Source organism: Benincasa hispida, chromosome 12 (assembly GCF_027475165.1).
Source record: "Benincasa hispida cultivar pf3 chromosome 12, pf3_genome.v1.1, whole genome shotgun sequence".
NCBI lineage: Eukaryota > Viridiplantae > Streptophyta > Magnoliopsida > Cucurbitales > Cucurbitaceae > Benincasa > Benincasa hispida.
Window position 1 is genome coordinate 16,990,515 of NC_143489.1, and position 6,000 is coordinate 16,996,514.

The following is a 6,000-nucleotide window of genomic DNA, read 5'->3' on the forward strand; positions in this document are numbered from 1 at the left end:
GGTGAAGTTTTGTTTCTAGACTTTGGGATTCTATTTAGGATATAACACACTGTAAGGATAATTTCACTCCACCAATAAGACGCGGCTTCTGAACTAAGCAAAATAGCAACTACTAGCTCAGCTAAAGTTCTATTTTTCCTTTCGGCTTTTCCATTTTAGGTGAATGAGGTGTGGTCTTTACGTGTATTATTCCATGTGAGTTAAAAAACTCATTAAAACTGTCCGAGTCGTACTCAGTTCCCCTATCACTACGAAGTCTTTTAACCTTTATATTAAACTGATTTCTATTTCAGAAACAAAAAGTTTGAAGCATCAAAAGCATCATTTTTGTTTTTCAGCAAATATACAAAAGTAAAATCAGAGCAGTCGTTAATAAAGGTAATGAAATATCTTTTACTATTCCTAGTCAAGATGCCATCAAATTCATATACATTAGAATGACTCAAATCTAGAGGCTTAGAATTCCTAAGTATAGATTTATGCGGAGTTTTAGTAATTTTAGCTTGACTACAATACTTGTATTTATCAAAATAATTCGTGGATAACTTAGGTATCATTTTCAGTTTAATCATGTTACTAATTAAGTTCTTATTCACATGGCAGAGTCTAGCATGCCAAATATTCATAGAACATAGCATATACACAGAAAATTTCATTTTATTAAGGTCTAAATTTAATTTGAACATTCCCTCAGTTGCATACCCTTTCCCTACAAATACATTATTTTTGGTAAGGGTATACAGGTCTGCCCTTATAGTTTGAGTAAACCCGACTTTGTTGAGGAGATAGCCCGAAACAAATTCTTTCTTATTTCTGGAGTGTGTAGAACGTCCTTCAACGTGAGGGTCTTCCTAGAGGTTAACTTCAATTCCACCTTGCCGGTTCCAGCAACTTTCATGGAGTGGTGATCTCTCTATAGAATATTCTTATCCTTAGTTTCAGTATAAGTTTTAAATAGACCAAAGTCGTGATAGACATTGCGCTTAGCGCCAGTGTCTATCCACCACCTTTCACAATCACCAATCACATTTACTTCTGTGATCATGGCGACTAACGGTTCTTCTGTCAGGTTCGCCTGACTAGCAGAACGATGCCTGTTCCTACAATTCCTAGCCATGTGCCCAGGTTTATTACAATTAAAGTAGAGGAACTGTACCGTTTCTCCTAAAGGGGGCTTCTGTTTTTTCTGTTGGTTCTGGTTGCTGGAGCCACGGTTCTGACCTTTCCTCTTTGTCCCCTTAGATTTTTTATTAGGTTTTACCACGACAGAGGCGGGTTTCCCAGGTACTGCGTTCACCTCCTCCCTCTGGTCCTGCTTCCAAGCTTCCTCCTCGATACTTAGCCGGCTTATAAGACTCTCCAAGGAGAACTCCTTGGTCTTATGCCTCAAAGTGTTCTTAAAGTCCTTCCACAAATGGGGCAATTTATCAATAATAACAACAACTTGGAATTATTCGTCTAGAGGCATACCTTCAGTAATTATTTCGTGGGCTATCTTCTGGAGTTCATGGGATTGGGCCTCCACGGATTTGTCATCCGTCATCCGGAACTTGAGATAACGGCTAATACCATATTTCTTCTACCCGATCTCCTCGGTGTTGTACTTCTTTTGCAGGACATCCCAGACCTCATTCGCCGTCTTCATTGTACTGTAGTAGTCATACAGATCATCAGTCAAACCATTTAAAATAAAATTCTTACAAAGAAAGTCTTTCTCCTCCCAGTCAGCAGCTTCTTTTATCTGTTGTTCAGTTGGTTCTTCTAAAGGGAAAATTGGCTTAGCTCTAGTACAAGTTTCGGCAACTTTCTTGACGGTGAGAAAAAATACCATCTTTTGCTTCCACCGCTTGAAGTTCGCTTCTTCGAACCGGAATGGACAGTTGAGGTCAGATATCATAACGTCATTGTTGCTATCGAGGGCCATTGATGATGTGGCGATACGTCTTAAAATTGTTGGAAACGGTAGGACCTTTAGAACAACGAATAGTAAAGGGTCAAGGCACGACGGTCAAACAAAAAGCAAAACCTGCAAAACAGAAACTCGTTATAGGCTGAGTCATGGAGCTCACTCTCTTTAAGACGTTTCGCAGCTCTGTCCAAGTGTGCAAGCAGGTCTGAAAATTGCCACGTCGTCCCCAAGATAAAATAGCCAAAAGAAACCCGATCGAAAATGCATCATTACCGATCGAAACACACACCCTTTCTAAACCCACTGCTCAGAAAACTAAAATGGAAGAGTTAGGAGAGGAAAAATGAAATGAAGTGAAAAATGAGATGTGCTTTTTAAACTGTTGAAGGCCACGCCTTTTATAGGTCTCCATCGTGGAACGGTAGGGAGCGGAAAAGGTGGTGAGACGGACGGTGGCATGCGTGTGGGCCGTCCATTGAACCCACATTGGTCTATCTTCTCACTCCCTCCAAAACATGGGTACCCTTTGGGGCCCAAACCCGAAACTCAAGATTGGAGTACATAAAGGAGGCTTCCAATACCAAATTTTCCATGTGGGATTCTCTAACCAAAAGGTTGGTTCCTTCTTGTTTTGAAAGTTAAATTTTCACCCACCAGTCATTTAGTGATAGTGGGATTTCTTGATCCTCTATAAAATGTTACAGAAGAAAATCACACTCTCAATCTCTCTTCTCTTCTCTTGATACTCCAAAAAACTAGAAAGATCCCACCATCTCGATCCTTATCCTGGAATAGCAAGGAAGGTCCCATAGTGGTGTCCTATTGAAGTTGATGCAGAGAAGTTCAAGGAAGATTTCACAGTACGAAGAGTTTGTGACCCAGGAGTTCGTTCAAGAGAAATAAACATTGAAGATTGTTTTCAAAGGTTAGTCTTCTAGTCCTCTCTTCCCTTTTAAGAGCATGCTTAGATATATTTGGTTTATCCTGCATATTGTATGTTTTTCTCTGTCTTTCATATTTTTCCAAAATGAATTTAAGAAACACAAGTATTCACACACTTCCACTAAAGAATTCAATTCCTTCAATTATTTCATATTCGACATCTCTAACATCGTTTCTAACCCCCTAATCTATAAAGCGAAGTTGCTTTTTTAGAGACATGTGATAGTATTAATCATGCTATTTCCTCTAAGGATCATCCAGTTTTCCTATTGGCTATTGCTAGTATGAACTTCTCTTTACGATGTTTTCATATTTTATTAAGTTATTATGCTCGGTCACTGATAACTTGTAGAAATACAAGTTATTGTGCCTCAAAAGTTGGAACAATTAAGGTCTTTAATGATAAAATCTCATCATTTTTAGAGAAAACGCATGGAATTACTCGAACACTATCAAACTCATGCAAAAGAATGTTTATTGCTAAAATACTGCGGCACTAATGCATGATATTGCAGGATTTCAACAAAAAGCTAACGCATGATTAAGAAAAGTGTTGCAGGCAAAGTCTAACGCATGGGGCATGCGTCGGAGGGATTCAACGCAAGGAAGATTCATTGATTCAAGTTGTTTGTGTCAAATCACCACTTACAAGCATGGGCACCTATAGCGGACGGCGTTTGAAAAGCATCTGAGTGTCAGGCGGCCGACCAGGATATGGAATTAATTCTGCCCATCATCAAGTTGGGGATGACTGATACCTATAAATAGAAGAAATCCCACCAGATGAAAAGCTCTTCGAGTTTTAAGTCTCAGTTAGATAGTCGGAGCTTAGTTTAGAATTTTAGATCTTTAGAGCTGTGTTGTGGTGCCAAGAAGAACAAGAGGGCAGAGAACCACCACCATCGCCAATCAAGGAGTGGAGGAAGCTGAGCTCGAGATAGACATTTCTTTCAATTCTTCCACAAGTGGTTGTACACGACTAGAATTGAGCTAAAGAGGACAAGAAATTGTATTTTGCGGCTTGACTCCTTTCATTTCATCTTACTTATCGCTTTTATCTTCTCATTTGATTAAGTATTGGTTTTGTAAAGACAATCAGTTTCTTTATAAATTCACATATTTGATCTATCATACTTTGCCATAGTTTATTTCTTGTTTATGTTGGATGCATCTATAACTTCTTGCAAAATTCCATTTCGAATGCTTAAGCCAACTAAATCAATTGGTAAAAGCATCTTTAGCTTAAACTATTCGAGAGAATAAGTAAGCCAGCATCAAGTTAGAAACGCCTAGTATATTTAAAGATAGACGCACTGGTGTTTTATTGCATCCCGTGTTTGACCCATACATCCTAGAGATCGGTATTGTATGATATTCACATTGAGAAGTGTCGAATAGAGTCTAACGCATAAAGGAGATAAACAAGTCATCTCATTCGCTTCATATTCTTATTTGTGTACATCAAACTGAGATCGACGCATATCACTTGCATTAAACTCCATTTTCACACGACCCATCATTCTCTACTCGACCCTTTTGTATCTTTTTGCACACACACACAACAGCTTAGTGTAAATAACTCATTTCTACATACACTTAGGATATCTTTACAACAGTTACAATGCAAGGTCTACGTTAGCTTTAATCTGAATCCTTGAGTTCGACCCTGGACTTACCCGGAACCTAAGTTGGATTTATACTTGGATCTGATTTAGGAAAACTTGAACGTCAATAGAGGAGTGTCAAGTGTCCTGTTGTACATCACTAACGCATCAACGCGTTACTAACGCATCATAAACGCATCGACGCATCATTCATATTTACATTTATTTTTCCAATTATCTTATACAATACGCTCCTAAGCTCGAATCACGAAATCAACAAACAAGTTTTTGGCGCCGTTGTTGGGAATTCAGCAACAAAACTAATCAGAAATTTTGCTTGTATCTTTTGTAGGAAAACTTCAGCTGAGGGAGTATTACGAGTTAAGCTGAAGCTTGTAAATGTTTATGAGTAGAGAGAGCACTCCTAAACTTGTATACGACCCCGAAGTTGAAAGGACCTTCCGACGAAGAAATCGATCTAATCGTCGCCGTAGGTTAAGGCAACAACTGCTCAGACAACAAACCAGGCAACAACAAATGGCGGGCGAACAAGCGAATCAAAACTTAGCTCAACAGCTAGCACACGCTGCGCAAAATCTTATCATAATGGTAAACAGTAGTACGCGTCCCATGAGGGAGTATGCGTCTCCTGGGTTTTATGATTTCTCACCAAGGATCATATATCCAACGTAGATGGGACAAGATTTGAGATGAAATATGTGATGTTACAAATGCTCCAAACAGCTGGACAATTTGGGGGTGCTCGGGGAGAAGACCTCACGCCCATATGAAATGTTTCCTGGAGACGTGCAACTCATTTTTGATTCCTGGAATCACCCCATAAGCTATTAGGCTATCTTTATTCCCATATTCTTTACGTGACGACGCAAAGCAATGGGTAAGTTCTTTGGAGCCTGGTGAGATCACAACCTAGGAAAAGTTGATGGAGAAATTCATGCAGAAATACTTTCCACCCACCACAAATGCAAGGAGGAGGAGAGAGATCATGAACTTCGACCAGGAAGAAGCTGAAACCTTGAGCGCCGCATGGGAGCATTTTAAGGGATTAGTCAAGAATTGCCCCAATCATGGATTACCATTAACCATCCAGATGGAGACTTTCTATGGAAGATTAAACAGAGCGTCTCAAATGGCAGCCGACGCAGCTGCAGCTGGCGATATCATGGAAAAATCTTATACTAAAGCTAAGGAAATATTGGACCGCATAGCTAAGCATAATATGGAATGGGTGGATGACACTTACGATGCAAGAGCAGAAAGGAAGAGGTGATCTCAGAATGTGAATTTTATTGACTCTAACGCAATAGCCACGCTCTCTGCACAAGTGGCTACTATACCAAACCTTTTGTAGAATATGTCACTAGGGAACACATCAAATTTGCAAAAGGTAAATCAGGTAGAAACATTTGTACAACCCATGGTTAGTTGTGTGGGTTGTGGAGATCCCCATTCCTACTTTGATTGCCCACAAAATCCGCAATCGGTATGCTTTATTAAAAATAACCCATTCTCAAACACATACAA

At 39.5% G+C, this 6,000-nt stretch overlaps 1 non-coding gene across 1 annotated transcript; it reads right to left on the minus strand.

Moving 5' to 3' along the window:
* Positions 1-5,443: 5,443 nt before the first annotated feature.
* On the minus strand, positions 5,444-5,550 carry LOC120068716 (small nucleolar RNA R71). The gene has a single exon (XR_005479341.1). It is a non-coding gene; the product is annotated as a small nucleolar RNA R71 (small nucleolar RNA).
* Positions 5,551-6,000: the final 450 nt, after the last annotated feature.